The 20040-nt window shown below is 45.9% G+C and overlaps 1 protein-coding gene and 1 pseudogene across 8 annotated transcripts in view; one reads left to right on the forward strand and one right to left on the reverse strand.

The window, feature by feature from the left end:
- The window catches only part of SNX29 (sorting nexin 29), a 591074-nt gene that overhangs the window by 324206 nt on the left and 246828 nt on the right, over positions 1-20040 (reverse strand). The window lies entirely within an intron of this gene.
- LOC103796563 (fructose-bisphosphate aldolase A pseudogene) lies at positions 810-19838 on the forward strand (annotated as a pseudogene).

Consider the following 20040-nt stretch of genomic DNA (forward strand, 5'->3'; position numbering starts at 1 on the left):
TTTGTTTTTTGAGATGGAGTCTCACTCTGTAGCCCAGGCTGCAGTGCTTTGGCATAATCTTGGCTCACTGCAACCCTGGCCTCCCAGGTCCCAGTTCAAGCAATTCTCCTGCCTCAGCCTCCCAAGTAGCTGAGATTACAGGCACACACCACCATGCCCAGCTAATTGTTGTATCATTAATAGAGACAGGGTTTCACCATGTTGGCCAGGCTGGTCTTGAACTCCTCACCTCATGATCCACCTGCCTTGGCCTCCCAAAGTGCTGGGATTACAGGCATGAGACGCCATGCCCAGCCATGAATGCTGCTAAGAGCTGCTCATGCGCTGCTAAGAGCTGCAGACAAAAATAAAGCAGTGCCAGCAGTGCCATTTTGGATAAAATAATCTCCTGATAAAGTGGCATTTAAGCAGACACCTGGCTGGACATGGTGGCTCACACCTGTAATCCCAGCACATTGCGGGCAGAGGCAAGTGGATCACTTGAGATCAGGAGTTCAAGAGCAGCCTGGCTAACATGGCAAGACCTCATTTCTACTAAAAATACGAAAATTAACCAGGCATGGTGGTGCACGTCTATAATCCCAACTACTCAGAAGGCTGAGGCCCCAAGAACCACCTGAAGCCAGGAGGTAGAGGTTGCAGTGAACCAAGATGGCACCACTGCATTCCAGCCCTGGTGATAGAGTAAAACTGTCTCCCCTCCCCTCAAAAAACCAAGAGACCTGGATGAAGAGAGGAAGACACCCATGTAAAGACTGGGAGGAAGAACGCCAGGAAACAGGGTCAGCAAGAACAAGGGACCACCCAAGATGCAAGAAGATGAAGAACAAGTATTGGGTGCTTCTTGGGGAGGAGGAAGAGGCCAGGGCCAGATTCTGTAGGGATGAGGGTCATGCTTAGGGCATGATTATGTTCCAGACAGGAAGGGAAGCCTTAAAGGCCAGATGGCCTGACAGCGACATAAGCCAACATTTTTTGGTTTTTTTTTTTGAGACAGAGTTTTGTTCTTGTTGCCCAGGCTGGAGTGCTATGACACGATCTTGGCTCACTACAACCTCTGCTCCTTGGTTCAAGTGATTCGCCTGCCTCAGCCTACCAAGTAGCTGGGATTACAGGCATGCGCCATTACGCCCTGCTAATTTTCGTATTACTTATTAGAGACCAGGTTCCTCCCTGTTGTCCAGGCTGGTCTTAAACTCCCGACCTCAGGTGATCTGCCTGCCTTGGCCTCCCCAAGTGCTGGGATTACAGGTGTGAGCCACTGTGCCCAGCCCGACATGATCTAACATCTATTTTCAAAGGATCACCTGGCTAAAGAGAAGCCTCAAGAAAGAGTGGCATGGCCAGAGTGAACATAAGGAGAGCAGGAGGGAGGCTACTGAGACAATCCTGGCATCTGACGACAGCGGTACTGGGAGGCGGGAGGGCAGTGGCAGAGGGAAAAAGGGGTCAACCCTGCCCTTGTTCCCTGGTAATCCTGCACAGTGTATAGTAAGCAACACACCATGGATTATCTTCCTTTCTCTGGGATAAAAGTTAAGTTCACTGTCACTCTTGTATAACTGCAGGATTGGACTAAGAAGCACATTGGTCATAGCTGGTTTACTTCTTAAAGACACTCCCCAACAGTACCTCTAGAGAAATGCCATGTAAGGAACACAACCTGAAAATTTTTTTTAAAAATGAAAAACTAGTCTGGAGGCTGCTGGGAAGTGGGACTTTTAATCCTTAGTTGAGGCTTAAAATAAACAACATCGAAATGCCCCACTGAGTCATGCCACTACAAAACGCAGGCCCTGCTGAGTGCGCTTGGTAAATGGAACATGGGCCTGATGACTCTCTGGGAAGAAACTCTGTGCCCATGCCAATCACAGGCCCCCAGTTCCTTTCTTATTATATGTCACTGTTCATTGTAGTCACTCACTCTCTTACTTCATCTGGAAGAGGAGCTTCTCTAAGTCCGAAAGTATTTATGTTTACCCATACAATGATTTTCAGGGAAAAGCACGAGGAAACAGGCTGTGCAGGCCATAGGAAAATTAAGTAAAGGCAGAAAGGCTAAAGGAGGAATATACCCTGGTAACAGGGTTTTGTCTAAAAATGTAAGCCCGGATTCCTGTCTTCTCCACTTTATCTCCCACATTCTTTCAACTTATTTTAATTCCCATCGTCTCCACCTCAAGAGCCAGTCTTTGTCCCTTGCTAAGATGACTGCTACAACAGCCAAATGGTCACCCCACAGTGGCCTCTGCCTTTCTGAATCCTCTCTGTGGAAAACAGAAAAGTTCCTCTTTACAGTTTCCTTTCTTGTTAAAGAATAAATCATAGGGCCGGGCGCGGTGGCTCAAGCCTGTAATCCCAGCACTTTAGGAGGCCGAGGCGGGTGAATCACGAGGTCAAGAGATCGAGACCATCCTGGTCAACATGGTGAAACCCCATCTCTACTAAAAATACAAAAAATTAGCTGCGCATGGTGGCACATGCCTGTAATCCCAGCTACTCAGGAGGCTGAGGCAGGAAAATTGTCTGAACCCAGGAGGTGGAGGTTGCGGTGAGCCGAGATCGCGCCATTGCACTCCAGCCTGGGAAACAAGAGCGAAACTCCATCTCAAAAAAAAAAAGAATAAATCATAAATGTGCTAATAACTCTTTGTTAAGCCCTATCCTATGTGGCTGTTAGACATGCCGTGCTTACAGGCATGTAGTACATTCTATGTCCTTGTACTTTAATCAAGGTATCTGTGCAGCAAGTGCTCACAGGCGTGTCCCAGCTCTCTATTGCTGTTACCTGTTTTAAAAAGTTTTAAGTTGTTAGCCAATCAGTTTTAGTTTAGATTGTGAGGTCTGGCTCCAGCCAATGGAGATCAGATACCGCAGTAGGGATGACCCCAAATGCATAAGGGATAAATGTGTCTGTTTTCCTTTGTTCATTGTACTCCCGTGGCAAGATGGATAGTGAGAGTCCCCCCTTCCTACAGCCCAGGAAGTAAAAATTACATTGCTGAAAGATCCTTTGTCTCAGCACTCATTTTTCTTTGCAGCATTGAGCACCTATTTCCAACACTCTCCCTATTGAGTAGGGAAGGTGATCAATTTAAAATGCAGGGCTGATCCTACCAGAAGAGTCCTCTGTTTAGGACTCTTCAAAGTTTTTCTATCTTCTTAGGATAAAGATCAGACCCCTGGAGGGGTCTGATCTTCCAGGGACCTACAAGGTCCTGCTCCCCTCACTCTCTGAGTTTTGGCAACACAGGCCTCTTCTCAGCCTCCTGACATCACATATCCCTTTGTGCCTCTGGCCTTCCTCATATCCAAGGCAAGGAGACAAATCTGCCAAGGAAAGGGGACACTTTCTCCTCCCACAGATCTGAGTTCCAACATCTCTTCCTCAAAGAAGCCACCCCAGATCAGTTCCCAACATCCAGACCTAACCAGACCCTGTGCAGCTGTTACTACTGCCAGTGACCACCGTGGGCCTGGGGTCATTGTTCTAAGAATATCACCAACTGGTCATTCTGTGCTGGTCACACATAAAGGCTGGCTTTGACTCAGGGCCTCAACCATGAATAATCAGGATTAGCACTGGTTTTTGTTGTTGTTGATATTTCTTTGTTTTGGAGACGGAGCCCCACTCTGTTGCCCAGTGGAACGATCTCGGCTCACGGCAACCTCCGCCTTGAAACAATTCTCCTGCCTCAGCCTCCTGAGTAGCTGGATTACAGAAGTGCACCACCACACCCAGCTAATTTTTGTACTTTTAGTAGAGATGGGGTTTCATCACATTGCCCAGGCTGGTCTCAAACTCCTGACTTCAAGTGATCTGCCTGCCTCAGCCTCCCAAAGTGCTGGGAGTACAGGCTTAAGCCACCATGCCTGGCTGATGTTTCTTTTTTCAAGCAGAAATTGAGGGTATGAGCACTGTTTTTAATCCAGAGACTGGTCCCAGCTGTGACTCACCCAAAAAGGAAGAGGGAATTAGGGGCTGTCTGCCTGCAGTGATGCCTGTCACCTGCACCCTCTTGCTTCCTCAGAGCCTATTTCCATGTTAATGTAAGTCAGCCTGAATTACAAACTCCAGGGGAAGGATAACAAAGTCGACACAAGTCTGTACCCTTTGGTCATCACCTGTGCTTTATATGGAAAGGAATAACAGAGATAGGAACACAGCAGCTGCTGTTTATGGAGTGCTTCCCACACACCAGGTAGGGTGTTACCTTTTGTTGACTTATCCACTCTGTTCAAAAACCTACTCATTAAGCATTGTTAATATCCCTATTTCACAGAATATGATTTTGGGGCATACGGAAGTTACTACCCCACAGTCAAATGACTGATAGGTCCAAACACATAACCTGCATCCCCAGTGCCTTCCAAACAAGCCGGTTCCTGAAGAAACTCTGTGTCTCCCCAAGCAATTCACCTCTCCCTACCCTCACCATCAACCCCAGAGCTGCCAACTCAAGTGTTTCCAGCCAAGGAAACAGATGCCACTTCTGCACGAAAAGTCCTTCTGTTTCAGAATTCACTGACCAAGGCCTGTGACTGGTTCCATACACCAGGAGGAGGAGTGGCAGCAAAGGAGGCTCAATAACACACACAGGTTTTTGTTTGGTCAAAAAGGAAAAAAAAAAAAAAAAAAGATAAAGTTAAACTTCACTATTTTTAAAGACGTTTAAGAGACTTTTCCCTCATAAATTTAACTAGAAGTCGCCATATCCTACCTTACAAAAATGTAAGAAGTTGTCGCTGTCATTTGAAACCCAAGGAAATGACATGAATTCAAACAAAGTAATGAGAATAGCAGTCGCACCTGCTGAGCGCTTTACATACCCTGTCACCGTGTACTACATGCATCATGAATGTAACATCTCAACAACCTTGTGAGGGAGCTTCTCATTACACCATTTCACAGATGAAAACACGGAGACTGGGGGATGTTAAATGACTCGGCTGAGGTCACACAGCTCACAGGCAGCAATGCCAGGATTCTACCATAAGAACAACCAATTTCAGAGCATACACTCTTGACCGCTACTTAAGGAATCCAACAACAAAAATCTTCTCATTGTTCAATTTAAGTATACCATTTAGAAGTAATTATTTTTTTTGGAGGGGGAGAAATCAATGTTTTCTATCACTGTAAAAAACTATGCCCTTTCAGACTATTTTTAAAGCAATGCTACCACCAGTTCGCTGGATCTTACCTGAGGCTTCATTCAACAAATATTATAATTAGACCTGCTAATAAATTGCCACAACAAATCTGAAAGGAGAAATGTGACTGTTCTTTTGAGAACATAAAACTGCCATTTCAAATTAAGTAACAGTAACAATGGTGAGAAATGTGACTTGCCAGCAACGCACATCTGTGCCTGAGCATTAACACTACTGTGCAGGCATAGCTCACAGTAGGGTTCATGCTCCTATGAGAATCTAATGCCACCTCTGAGCTGATAGGAGGTGGCGCTCAGGTGGTAATGCTTACTCACTTGCCACTCACCTCCTGCTGTGTGGCCTGGTTCCGAACAGGCCACAACTGTTACAGGTCCATGGCCTGGGGGTTGGGGAACCCTGCCTTAGGGTGCCAAAGTGGAGTCTAGAATTCTGAGAATGGAAGAAAGGACTGTTTTTTCCTCGATATAATAACACAGACCAGGTTAGTGTCTTCCTTGTTAACCCATCCATACCACTCCCTCCAGCTTAAAGATGCTGAAGTGTTTCTCAAACAGTGATAAACCATCCTCCATTTAGACACCAGGGCTCTGATCAGTACTGAAAAGACAATTTGGCTTCCAGGAAGCACACAAGAAACCCTCCATTCTACACAGGTCATTTGTATAATTTTTTTTTTTTTTTTTTAGATGGAGTCTCACTCTGTCACCCAGGCTGGAGTCCCATGGCATGATCTCAGCTCACTGTAACCTCCACCTCCCAAGTTCAAGCAATTCTTCTGCCGCAGCCATCAGAGCAGCTGGGATTACAGGCGTGTACCACCATGCCCACCTAATTTTTGAATTTTTAGTAGAGACAGGGTTTCTCTTATTCACCAGTCTGGTCTCAAACTCCTGACCACAAGTGATCCACCTGCCTCAGCCTCCCAAAGTGCTGGGATTACAGGGGTGTGAGTCATCACACCTGGTCTGTGTTATTATATCGAGGAAAAAACAGTCCTTTCTTCCATTCTCAGAATTCTAGACTCCACTTTGGCACCCTAAGGCAGGGTTCCCCAACCCCCAGGCCATGGACCTGTAATAGTTGTGGCCTGTTCGGAACCAGGCCACACAGCAGGAGGTGAGTGGCAAGTGAGTAAGCATTACCACCTGAGCTCCACCTCCTATCAGCTCAGAGGTGGCATTAGATTCTCATAGGAGCATGAACCCTACTGTGAGCTATGCATGCACAGGATCTAGGCTGAGCGCTCCTTATGAAAATCTAATGCCTGATGATCTGAGGTAGAACAATTTTATCCTGAAACCACACCCCTACCACCAATAGAGTAATTTTATTAGTGAGAACATAATCTCTACCAGAGCCACAAAGGACTCCATGACATTTGACAATGGTTACAGATATGCTGAATGCACTTATGCAAGGACACAAAGTTGTAACAGTTATCCTATTTAATCCACATGAGTCTCTGATGTAGGGGCACCGGGAGGTGCTTCTTTCTGAGCAGAGGCACAACCTGGTACTCTGAGAGGGTAAATGAGCCCACCAGGTTCCCATGAGGGTAGAACCAGGCCTGCAATCCAGCTTCTGATGTGTTCTAAAGGGATGGACCTGAAACCCAAGCATACAACTACTCAACCTAATTATATACCCCACAGATGTCTGGGTCAAAATAGGGTATCAGACTGGTCCATGCAAAAATTATTTTCCACGAAACCGGTCTCCAGTGCCCCAAAGGTTGGAGACTGCTGCCCTAAGAGATCAAGAAAAACCAGCAGGATCTAGTAAAAGTTAACTAACAATCCCCCACCTTCCTGAGTCCCTGAGTCTAATGTGTTCTTATTAAACTATGAATAAATTCATTGTAGAGGGATCAAATACCAACTGCAGTAGGAGACATCAGGTGTGTAGGAGAGGAATGGAATGACAGGGTGGCAGAACACAAGCAGCACAGGTTCAGAGGCCAGCACAGGTTCACGGACTCTACTCCAGGCCTGACTCCAACCCAGCTTCAGGAGTGGCATGTGAATTGGGCCTGGCCACTCAGAGCTAGGCAACCTCCCTGGCCAGCTATGGGTTCTTAGATGAGCATGGTGGAGTCTGGAAGCCTGGGCACAGCCTCCTGGCACAAAGGCAGGAGCCCCCCTTCCACACTGAACATGAATTGGAAAGTTCTGGAACTGCTACAATCATCCTCTAGCCATAAGGAGAGAGAAAACTGTCTTAAGATGGCCCCATGACAGATGACACTAGTGTTGAAAGAGATGGGGAAATAAAGACAGGCCAGGGAGGCTGGGCATGGTGGCTTACACCTGTAATCCCAGCACTTTGAGAGGCCAAGGCAGGTGGATCACTTGAGCTCAGGAGTTCGAGACCAGCCTGGCCAACATTGGGAAACACCATCTCTACTAAAAATGCAAAAATCAGCCAGACATGGTGGCAGGTGCCTATAATCCCAGCTACTCAGGAGAGAATTACTTAAACCTGGGAGGTGGAAGTTGCAGTGAGTCAAGAATGCAACACTGCACTCCAGCATGGGCAACAGAGTGAGACTTCATCTTAAAAAAAAAAAAAAAGACGAGGGAGACAAATAAACACAGGCAGACCAACACAGAGACAGAATAGGTCCTGGCAACACCAAATCCTTGATGATGAGATTGTCTGATCAAGACAAAACTTTTGTTAAATAAATCAATAAAGTCTCTTTTAATGTAAAACAGTAACTTCAGGGCTTCTTGCTTCAATTTTAAGACAATTATCTTTTTATTCACAACAATAAATTCTAACAGACCACCAGGCCAATCCCAGACAAGAAGAATTTTAACCAATACTCATTATTCCTCTTAAAAGCAACCTAGGCAGCTTATACAATTATAACTGGAATCCTGATTAATTTATTTACTACTGGAATCAAGGTTTAAAGCTTACCTAGAAAATGAACAAATACAAATATTTAATTTTTTCAAGAAAAGCGAGCAGGTACTTGTTTCAACGATCATGCATACTACAAATAGAAGAAATCACACATTAAAAAGTCAACAGATTTGATTAGGTAAAAATTAAAAACCACTATGGATCAAAAAGATTTGCCACAAGAATGACAAAGACGGCCTGGCTCGGTGGCTAATGCCCGTACCCCAGCACTTTGAGAGGCCAAGGCAGGTGGATTACTTGAGGTCAGGAGATCGAGACCAGCCTGGCCAACATGGTGAAACACCGTATCTACTAAAAATACAAAAATTATCCCGGCTTGGTGGCACACACTTGTAATTCCAGCTACTTGGAAAGCTGAGGCGGGAGGATTGCTTAAACCTGGAAGGAGGCAGAGGTTGCAGTAAGCTCAGATCACACCACTGCACTCCAGCCTTGCCGACATAGTAACTCTGTCGCACCAAAAAAAAAAAAAAAGGAATGACAAAGGAATGCTACTTTATAAATAAGAAGCACAGCCACATCCAAAATATCTAATAGAAACAAAAACTGACAGAAAAAAAATCAAGATTGTTATAGACTCAATACTAAAAAACTAACTGACAGCAAAGAAAACAACAAATGGTTGACAGGCTTGGAAAAATCGAAACATGGTAAAAATACAAAATAAAACTTGCAATCAAATTAGCAACTAAAATGACAACACCCAGTACAAGGAGGGTGAGGCCTCCGTACTGGCACACCATACACAACTGGCGTCAATACATGTTTTCCTGGGAAGCGTGTTGACAATCTTTGCCAAGACCCTAGAGAAATAATGAGAATCATACACTAAAATGTGGGTATAAAGATCCACACCGTGGCAGTAATAACCATAGCAAACGACTTCAATGCCCAGCCGTGGAAAGTATCAGAGAGATCATGTGGCCATTAAGGCCATTCCGAGAAAATATTTAAAGACACAAAACTGCTCATGATATAATGCCAAGTGAAATGAGAGAATGCAAAATGATGCACATAGAATGATCTAATGTGTTTTATACAGACATTCTAAATACAAAGAAAAAAGACTGGGAAGAGGTGCTTTGAAACTTCAACAGTGCTACTTCTGGGTGATGAGATTACAAGTGATTTTTCTTTTTCTGTCCTGGGACTAATTTTAAAAATTCTATAGACTTATATTTCTTCATAATCAGAATTTTTTTTTTTTTGAGAGACAGTGTCACTCTGTTGCTCAGGCTGGAGTGCAGTGGCATGACACTAGCTCACTGTGGCTCTGATTTCCTGGGTTCAAGCAATCCTCCTGCGTCAGCCTCTGGAGTAGCTGGGACCACCCCACATCTGGAAATTTTTTTTTTTTTTTTTTGGTAGAAACAGGGTCTCCTTCCCTGAAGTGATTCTCCTGGCTGGCCCTCTCCAAATGCTGAGATTACAGGAGTGAGCCACCAAGCCCCACCCAAAAATCTTTTAAATTACATTTTTCAATACAAATAGCTTTGGTTTAAATAAGCCAACATCTGGTGGATATTTCCTGGGTCCTGAGCCAGGTGCTTTGGGAGACAAAAGCAAATACTCCTGTCCTCAATGAGTTGATGGTCCCGTGAGCTACATATAACCCAGCAAAGGGTGCTGACCACTTAAAAACTCTACTGGTTAGCCAAATGCTCTCTAGAGCTAGAGACGTGGGCTCCAGGTGGTCACTATGCGCCATCTCTAACACATGTCATGTACGGAATGCACTTCCTGGCAATGAACAATTAACACAATGAACACCAGCCATCTCCAGCAGCCTCTACAACCAGGGCAGACTGCCTGGCATCCTCCCCCTCCTTCCACCTTCATCAAGGAAGCTCCATTTTATTCAGAAAGACCACGTGCCAAGCTAAAAGATCACACTTCATAACTTCCTTCCATCCAAGTGGTGCCACTGACTAAGTTCTGGCCAGTGAGAGGTAAACGCAAGTTGTGAGACTCCCAAGAAAGCTCCTTCAAGGAAGGTGGTCGGGGAGAGTCCTTTTGGCCCTCCTGTTTTCTCCTGTTTCCTACCTAGAACACACACATCGTGGCTAGAGCCTCAGCAGGCATCTTAGACCAACCTAAGGATAAAAGCCATGAACTAAGGATAGCAGAGCAGAAAGATAAAGTGGACCAGGACACTGGCACTGTGGCAGAGACACCCGCCAGCTCTGGACGGCCCAAGTGTGACCTTCTAGGAAAGATACGTGTTCACTTAAGCCACCAGGGCCCTATCTTTGTTACTGGCAGCCAAGCACAATTCCAAACTCAAAGAACCAGTTACACTATTATCGGTATGGTAACTGCAGTGGTTTGCAGTCCCCGTTGCAAATCCCTGAGGTTCCTCAGAAGTACCTATCCAAGGCCAGACGCATTGACTCATACCTGACATCCCAGAAATTTGGAAGGCCAAGACGGGCAGATCACTTGAGGTCAAGAGTTCAAGACCAGCCTGGCCAACATGGTGAAACCCTGTCTCTACAAAAATACAAAAATTAGTGTGGCATGGTGGCACGTGCCAATAATCCCAGCTATTTGGGAGGCTGATGCAGGAGAATCACTTTAACTCTGGAGGCAGAGGTTGCAGTGAGCCAAGAACAGGCCACTGTATTCCAGCCTGGGTGACAAAAAAAAAAAAGAAAAAGAAAAAGAAATGCCCATCCAAAAGGCTGGGCTGTCACCCAGACTAGAGAGCAGTGACACAATCTCAACTCAATGCAACCCCCACCTCACAGGTTCAAGAAATTCTGCTGCCTCAGCCTTCTGAGTAGCTGGGATTACAGGTATGTGCTACCATGCCCAGCTATTTTTTTGTATTTTTAGTAGAGACAAGGTTTCCACCATGTTGGCCAGGCTGGTCTCAAACTCCTAATCTGAAGTGATCTACCCACCTAGGCTTCCCAAAGTGCTGGGTTTACAGGTATGACCCACTGTGCCCAGTTTGAAGATTCTGACCGTTGATGATTTTTCTTTTTCTTTTTTTTTTGGTAAAGACAAGATCTAAGTGTATTCCCCAGGTTGGTCTCAAATCCTTGCATCCTATAATCCTCCCACCTTGGCCTCCCAAAGTGTTGGAATTACAGGCGTGAGGAATCGTGCCCAATTCTTGACAATTGATTTAAAATTTTAAGAGATGGCTAAGCACAGTGGCTCATGCCTGTAATCCCAACATTTAGGGAAGCTGAGGTAGGCAGATCACCTGAGGTCAGGAGTTCAAGACTAGCCTGGCCAACATGGTGAAACCCTGTCTCTGCTGACAATACAAAAACTAGGCAGACATGGTGGCACATGCCTATAATCTCAGCTACTCAGGAGGCTGAGGCATGAGAATCACTTGAGCCCAGGAGGTAGAGGCTGCAGTGAGCTGAGATCACACCATGATGCCATTGCACTCCAGCCTAGGCAACAGAGAGAAACTGTGTCTCAAGAAAGAAAAGAAAGGCAAGGAAGGCAAGGAAGAGGAGAAAGAGAGAGAAAGAAAAAGGAAGGAAGGAAGGAAGGAAGGAAGGAAGGAAGGAAGGAAGGAAGGAAGGAAGGAAGGAAGGAAGGAAGGGAGGAAGGGAGGAAGGGAGGGAGGGAGGGAGGGAGGGAGGGAGGGAGGGAGGGAAACAATCAATTTATAAAAGGTCCATATACCAAAAAGAATTGAAAGCAGGGTCTCAAAGAAATATCTGTACACCCATATTCATAACAGCATTACTTACAATAGCCAAAAGGAGAAAGCAACCCAAAAGATAATAATATTCATATTATCAGATGAATGAATACACAAAAAAACAGCAGACACGAAATATAGAATTATCCAGCCTTAGAGGGGGAAGAGATCCTGGCACATGCTACAACATAAACCCTCAAGGACATCATGCCGAGGGAGGGAAACCAGTCACAGGAGGACAAATACTGTCTCACTCCACTTTTACAAGGTACATGGAATAGTCAAATCCATAGAGAGAAAGCAGAATGGGGTTGCCAGGGGCTGGGAGGGAGGAGGATCAGGAGTACCACCCTCCATGCTGTTGTTCCATGGGTTTGGAGTTTCAGTTTAGGAAGACGAAAAAGTTCTGATGGATGGTAGTGATGACAATACTGCAAATGTAGGTAATACCATAAAATGATATCCTTAAAAACTGTTACAATTGTCAATCGTATGTTTCATATGTTTTAACCACAATAAGTTTTAAAAGGTCTAAAGGCTACTGGTCTGCCCACCTCCCCTCCACAGAGGCTCATCTCCTTTCTCTGGCTTGTAGGTCTCACCCTTATCCAGCCTCAACCCCCACATCCAGTTACTTTCTCCTCAGTTGCTATGTGTGTCACAACAGCATGCCAGCCTGGTTGCTTCTGCAGCCCCTGCATCATGAAATCTTACCCCATCCCAGGCCCCATCATTCATTCATTCATTCATTCGAGATGGAGTTTTCACTCTTGAGATAGAGTTTTCCCTCTTGTCACCCAGGCTGGAATACAGTAGCACAACCTTGGCTCACTGCCTCCGTCTCCGAAGTTCAAGCGATTCTCCTGCCTTAGCTTCCCAAGTAGCTGGGATCACAGGTGCCCGCCACCACGATCAGCTTATTTTTTGTATTTTTAGTAGAGATGGGGGTTTTACCATGTTGGCCAGGCTGGTCTCAAACTCCTAACTTGAAGCAATCTGCCTGGCTTAGAGGTAAGCACATATATCAGGTGAAACTGCCTACTCCCAGAAAGAGGCATAGCTCCCGAGCTCCCTAAAGGCCCTCCAGTGGACACGCTTTGTGATTCCCACTGTGCATGAAAGGAAACACCGCCAGGCTTCATGCTGGTGGGGGTGAGGAGTGTGGGGTAGACAGGGCTTTTCACCCTCCTGGCCTACCTCCCACCTGCCTACTCTAGAGAGTGGGGTGCTGGATCTGCCCGTCCCCAGGTAAAACTGCTGCAAACAGCCAACACATTCCTGAGAAGTTACTGTGAGACTGAAGGTCAGTATCCCAAGAGAGTCCATAAGAATGATCCAGCCAGCCAGAGGTCTATGCCTGCACCAACCTTCAAGTTCCAGGGAAGCCCTCGTGCTGCTCTGTGCCTTTACTCCCCACCCTCCTTTCTCCACACATTCATGCAGCCCCGACTTGCTGACCCCCACCACGTGTCAATCACAGTTCCCAGGGCTGGTTGGAGGTACGAAGCATTCCCTTCAAGCAACTCAGGGTCCACTAAAAGAGGAAAGCCTGTGACGAGTGTTCAGACCAGTGTCAGCATGGGGACAGGGGAGATGTCACGGGACCAACGTTGTGCCTCAGAGTCTGGACTTAGGAGGCCAGTTTGCCAGGGTAGCAATCCCTGGTCTGCTGCTCAAAAGCTGTGCGACTCTGCAAATTGGGTTGAACATAAGTACCTCATCTCATAGGGTGGTGGCCGGGAAAGAGGAATGTCAGCATCTGAAAGAGCTCACTGTGGTACCTGGCACATAGGGAGTCTTCAATCATTGGTAGCCCATGGCTGGTTCTCACGCACAGCAGCACAGACAGCAAGAGTGACAGCAGTCAACACAACAGGAGGAAGAACAGCATTCACTGGACCCAAAGAGTCCTTCCTGGGTAGGTCACACCTCAAACTAAGTATTCGGGGATGAGGAAAGTCATGCAACAGAGATGGTATAACGGGAAAAGGCTTCAAGGCACCAACCATTGCAGTAAATAATAGCCTTGCGTAATCCCAAGTGGTTCAGCATTGCCGTGGTATAAACTACAAGAAGAATAGCAAGAAATGAAAGTACAAAAGTAAAGAGGTCGCCCACAACAGATGGCTCAAGACCACTGACTTCTCCCGTACCCCACACCCTCCTCAGTCTCCCCATGGGTCTTCAAATGAAGGCTTTGAAAACAAATCCTTCAAGACTGCATTTCATTCTTCAGTTTGGTCTTTTGGTTCAACCAAATGATGTGTTAACTCTTGGAGCAACTGGGGATGCATATTTAATGAGACTTATATCAGACTGATGTGGGAAAACAGAGATAGGAAATCAAAACCCATAGTATTGGGAAATAAATATATAAAGCAGTTCTGGGTTGCCTATGCACCAGAAGCAGCATATATGAGACAGAGACAGACACAGAGACAGAGAGACAGAGAGAGAGAGAGAGAGAGAGAGAGAGAGAGAGAGAGAGAGAGAGAAAGAGAGAGAAGGAAAGTTTTAAGTAACATTTATTCTGCCCCCCCAACCCTAGCAGAAAGAAATCCTACAGAAACAGAAAATTGTACTTTTCCAGTAATCCCTAAATTGCTATTTATTTCTGAATCCTTACCTGTTACCATTCAGTTTCCTAGAGTTTCCATGCACTGCCAAAAGAACTGTGATTTTTTATGTCAGAATCTACACCCCAAGCACACACACATACACACACACACATACTCAATTTACCACCCATGCTTTCATCCACTTTTCATTGTGTTTAAGTTTTCTGTTCAAAACACTGACGAAGTTTCCTTTCAATGAAGGAAATGTGGATGCAAGTCTTTTTTTACCCAGAAGTTTTTTTCATTTCTTTCCTCTGTGTTATTTTGAGTCTTGCTACTGAGTCAAAAATCAAGAACCCTGAAAAATATCCCAGTGTTACGCAGGTGAAAATGTATCAATACAGAAAAGTAACTTGGGAAAATGGAAAGCAGAAATAGTGATTTCCATAATAAAACTCCTGACAAACTCGAGCAGTAGTGCACAGAAAAAAATCTGCCTGCACTGCTCCCATCCGACATGCCAAAAATGTACCTCTGAATGTGAAAATGGATCACTGCAGCTTCCTAACCAAATTTCAAATTAAGTACTGCAAGCCCGGGAGACAGCCTCACACAGCAAGCTAGAAACATGAGCACTGCAGGATGCCTGGCACTAGCTGGTCTCTAAGTGACTTCAGCCAACTCTGGGGCACGCTGGTGAAGGGGAACTCGACAGTTTGTGCTTATCTTCCCTAAACTTACTCCACTCCAGGGACAATCAGCGAGAGGCAAAGGAAACAAGGAGTGAGCAAGTGAGCCTGTTTCCGACTGACTGCAAAGGTCATCTGATAAGGTGAACAGCTTAGAAGAAAACGTTAAAGAAAAATGAAAAAAAAGACACAAAATTAGGGCAGGACAGAGAGCGATTCCAAGAGAAAGAGACCAAGCCAAAGACAGAGAGAGAAGGAAAGAGAGGCAAAGGAGGAAGAAATGAGGGAGAGAAGTAGACATACACACACTCGGGAAGAGAAGGAGGAGGGAGAGGAAGAGAGAAACACTCGCTGGAAGAATGAGAGTCACATTTAAGGTAGGGAGCTGAGAACCAAACAGGAAGTCGTCAACCCATCATCCGTCCACTCAGCGGGGAATGAACAACTCTCCATCCAACAACCCCCCCCCAGAACCGCTGACCTGAAACCAACAGCATTTAATCTCTAATAGCAAATCATTTTGAGGCATAAAATTAACAGAAACACTGGTTTAAAAACAAACTTGGATAAGATGCCAACAGTACACATGACTAAAGAAAAAACAGATAAATTCAATTTCAACAAAATTAAAAACATGTATGCTTTAAGGATACCATCAAGAAAATGAAACTCACTGAATGGGAAAAAAAATGTATATAAATCACATATCTCTGATAAGGGTCTAGTATCCATAATACACAAAGAACTCATACAACTCAACAATAAAAAAAGACAACTAAACAAATTAAGCAATGGACAAAAGACATGAAAATACATCTTCTGAAGATTTATAAATGGCCAGTAAGTCCATGAAAAGATACTCAACACCATCGACCATCAGGGAAATGCAAATCTAAACCACCACTTCACATCCACTCGGATGTCTACAATAAAAAAAGACAGACAATAACAAATGTTTGGTGAGGATACATTAGAATAACTGGAAGCTTCATTCACTGCAGGTGGGAAGGTACAGCCGCTTTGACCCAGCAATTCCACTCCTAGGTCTATGGCCAAGTGAAATGAAAAACATGTCCACACAGCTTGTACACAAATCTTCACTGCAACATTATTTATAATAACCAGAAAGTGAAACCCATTGACTAACGAAAGGGTAAACAAAATGTGGCATATCCTTAGAGTGAAATGTTTTTTAGCCATAAAAAGTATGCCATCCTGATTCATACTTCAACATAGATAAACCTTGAAAAACTTATGCTAAGTGAAACAAAGCTACCACAAACCACCAAGCACTGTACAACTCCACTGATAAGAAGCGTCCAGAAAAGGCACATCCACAGAAAAAGGAAGCAGAACGGGGCTTGCCAGGCCCTGGAGAATAGAGAGTGAGTGCACACAGAAATGGGCTTCGTTGTGAGGGAGGGAAAATGTTCTAAAATAGATTGTGGAGACACACAATCTCCCAAGACTACAACTTGCCAGGCTGGGACTCAGGAGGCACAACTTTATATTAAAAATCGCCAAATCATGCACTAAAAAGGTGAATTGTATGGCCTGTGTATTATATCTCAATAAATGAGATATAATACATTTGTATGTATTTTTTTCACCTTTCATTTTAGATTTGGGGGTACACCTGCAGGTTTGTTACATGGGTATACTGCATTAGCTGAGGTTTGGGGTATAAATGGTCCCATCACCTGGGTAGTAAGCATAGTACCCAACTGGTAGTTTTTCAACCCCAGCTCCTCCCTTCCTTCCCCTCTAGTAGCCCCCACAGTGTCTACTGTTAGCATCTTTATGTCCAGGAGTACCCAGGGTTTAGCTCCCACTTGTAAGTGAGAACATGCAATATCTGGTTTCCTGGTGGGGCACTAATTTGCTTAGAATAATGGCCCGCAGCCGCATTCATATTGCTGCAAAGGACACAATTTCTTTGTAGGGCTGTATAGTATTCCACAGTGAATATGTACCGCATATTCTTTATCCAGTCTACCACTGATGGCAACCTGGATTGACTCCATGTTTTTTCAGGGAGGAGGGAGGAAGGAGGAAGAGGGAGAAGAAGTGGGGAGGAGGAGGAATAGGAAGATGAAGACAAAGAAGGAGGAGGCATTTCCAGCAAACCAAGCTGCTCTTCCATCTCTCATCCAGAACTGTGGAGACCTGAATGTGAGGATCAGGGTTTCAATCTCCCAAGACTACTACTTGCCGGGCTGGGGCTTGAGAGGGCAAGCTCAGGGAAGACCACCTACCCCTACCAGCCTCCATGCCCCTCCAAGCCCACACTGGGTGAGCTGTGAACTCAGCGTTGAGGCTGAAAGTGAGCACAGAGGTGTCTCCACAGGACAATATTTAGAAGGACCAATCTGTGCTGACTTCTGTGTGTCATCTCGTTTCCAGCCCCCTCAAGGAGACATTTTATCCCCAAAGTCACCCCCTAGGCTGCAGTCATCCTGGGTGACATAGTGAAACCCTGTCTCAAAAAGGAAAAGAAAAGGTCATTGTTGGCTGTGGGGAGAATCACACTCTCATGAATAGCCCGAACCCCAATGTTTCCACTACTCCACCATGAAGCTCATGAAAGATTAAAAACCAAAACTCTTCTTTGGTTTACCAAAGGAAACACAAACATGATTCAAACATTTATTTGTTTCTTTGTTTGTCTGAGACCGAGTCTCACTCTGTCACCCACCCTGGAGTACAGTGGCGCAACCTCAGCTCACTGCAACCTTCACCTCCTGAGTTCAACCAATTCTCGTGCCTCAGCCTCCTGAGTATCTGGTATTACAGGTGCATGCCACCATATCCAGCTAATTTTTGTATGTTTTGTAGAGACCAGGGTTCCACCATGTTGGTGAGGCTGGTCTCAAACTCCTGGACTCAAGTGATGCTCCCACCTCGGCCTCCCAAAGTGCTGGGATTACAGGTATGAGCCACCTTTCCAGCCAACTTGAGCATTTAAACCACATCTACTAACATGGCTTACAAGTGCATCTCCTTTAATGTCCACAAGCCCTTTAAAATGTCCTCAAAGACTTGAAGGTTTCATCCTCAAAATATGGGCTGTCCAAGCGCCTAAATCAGAACAACTGCTAAAAACCTAAACAGGGGCACACAACCAGAAAGGTTCATGAGTACTCCCAGACATGAGAACTCATGAACCCATTAAAACAAAGGGTCAGCAAGTTGATACCAAGCCCTCACACGGCCCAGAGGAAAAATCCTTGAAATACACAGGCCAAGAAAATGAGCTGACGATTCACCAAATAGAAATCTGATTTATAAACACAGGAAAAAAGTATTTTATCTCCATAGCAACTCATGAATTACAAATATAACCAGCTAGGTTTTTGCCTACAGGAGTTCTAATGGCAACACCCATGAATGCTGGTGAGAGTGGCCAACAGGTCCTGCTTGCTGGTGACACTTTCAAATGGCCACGGTCCAGGGGAGCAACATGGAAATCTGAAACAGAAGTCCAAAAAACCTTAGCACTTCATTCGACAATTCAGCTTACCAGACCACATCCTCCAAAATAACTACAAACATAGGGAAAATCTGTATACAAAAAGCACTCCCTGCAGCATTTTACAGGATAGTAACAGTTTTTTTTAAAAAGGCCTGCCCCTCACCCCTTTCCCTCCGACAGATCCATGGCCAGAGATTTATTTCTCTTGACAACCAAGGGCCTCCGCCTGGATTTCCAAGGAAGAAATTTCCTTTGAAGCACCGGAACTTGCTACCACCAGCACCTCGCCCTACCAATATCCAGCGCTGACTCCCGAGCAGAAGAAGGAGCTGTCTGATATTGCTCACCGCATTGTGGCCCTGGGCAAGGACATCCTGGCTGCAGATGAGTCCACTGGGAGCACTGCCAAGCAGCTGCAGTCCACTGGCACCGAGAACACGGAGGAGAAGCGGTGCTTCTACACCAGCTGCTGCTGAGAGCTGATAACCGCATGAACCCCTACATTGGGGGCGTCATCCACTTCCATGAGACACTCTACCAGAAGGGGGATGATGGGTGTCCCTTCCCCCAAGTTATCAAATCCAAGGGCAGTGTTGTGGACATCAAGGTAGACAAGGGCGTGGTCCCCCTGGCAAGGACAAATGTAAGGCCACCACCCAAGGGCTGGATGGGCTGAGTGCTGTGCCCAGTACAAGACGGATGGCACTGACTTCGCTAAGTGGCATTGTGTGCTGAAGACTGGCGAACACACCCCCTCAACCCTCGCCATCATGGAAAATGCCAACATCCTGGCCCGTTATGCCAGCATCTACCAGCAGAATGGCATTGTGCACATCATGGAGCCTGAAATCCTCCCTAATGGGGACCATGACTTGAAGCGCTGTCAGTATGTGACCGAGAAGGTGCTGGCTGCTGTCTACAAGGCTCTGAGAGACCACCACATCTACCTGGAAGGCACCGTGCTGACGCCCAACATGGCTATGCCAGGCCACACCTGCACTCAGAAGTTTTCTCAAGAGGAGATTGCCATGGCAACTATCACAGCACTGCGAGCACAGTTCCCCGCGCTGACCCTGGGATCACCTTCCTTTCTAGAGGCCAGAGTGAGGCGAAGGCATCCACCAACTCAGTGCCATTAACAAGTGCCTCCTGCTGAAGCACGGGGCCCTGACCTTCTCCTAGGGCCAAGTCCTGAAGGCCTGGGGCAGAAAAACAAGAAGGTGGTGCAGGAGGAGTACATCAAGCACGCCCTGGCCAACAGCCTCGCCTATCAAGGAAAGTACACCCCAACCAGTCAGACTGGGTCTGCTGCCAGCAAGACCCTCTTCCTCTCTAACCATGCCTACTAAGTGGAGGTGTTTCCAGGCTGCCCCCAACACTCCAGGCCCCACCCCTTCCCACACTCTCTTGAAGAGGGGGCCTCCTACTCCGGGGCTCTAGGCTGGCTTACCCATGCTCTTGCCTTCCTCATCACAGGGGTGTGCAGTGTCGTCTGTGAATGCTAACTCCATCACCCTTTCCAGCACACTGCCAACTAACAGCTACTTCAGC

The sequence above is a fragment of the Callithrix jacchus genome, chromosome 12 (assembly GCF_049354715.1).
Source record: "Callithrix jacchus isolate 240 chromosome 12, calJac240_pri, whole genome shotgun sequence".
NCBI classification, from domain to species: domain Eukaryota; kingdom Metazoa; phylum Chordata; class Mammalia; order Primates; family Cebidae; genus Callithrix; species Callithrix jacchus.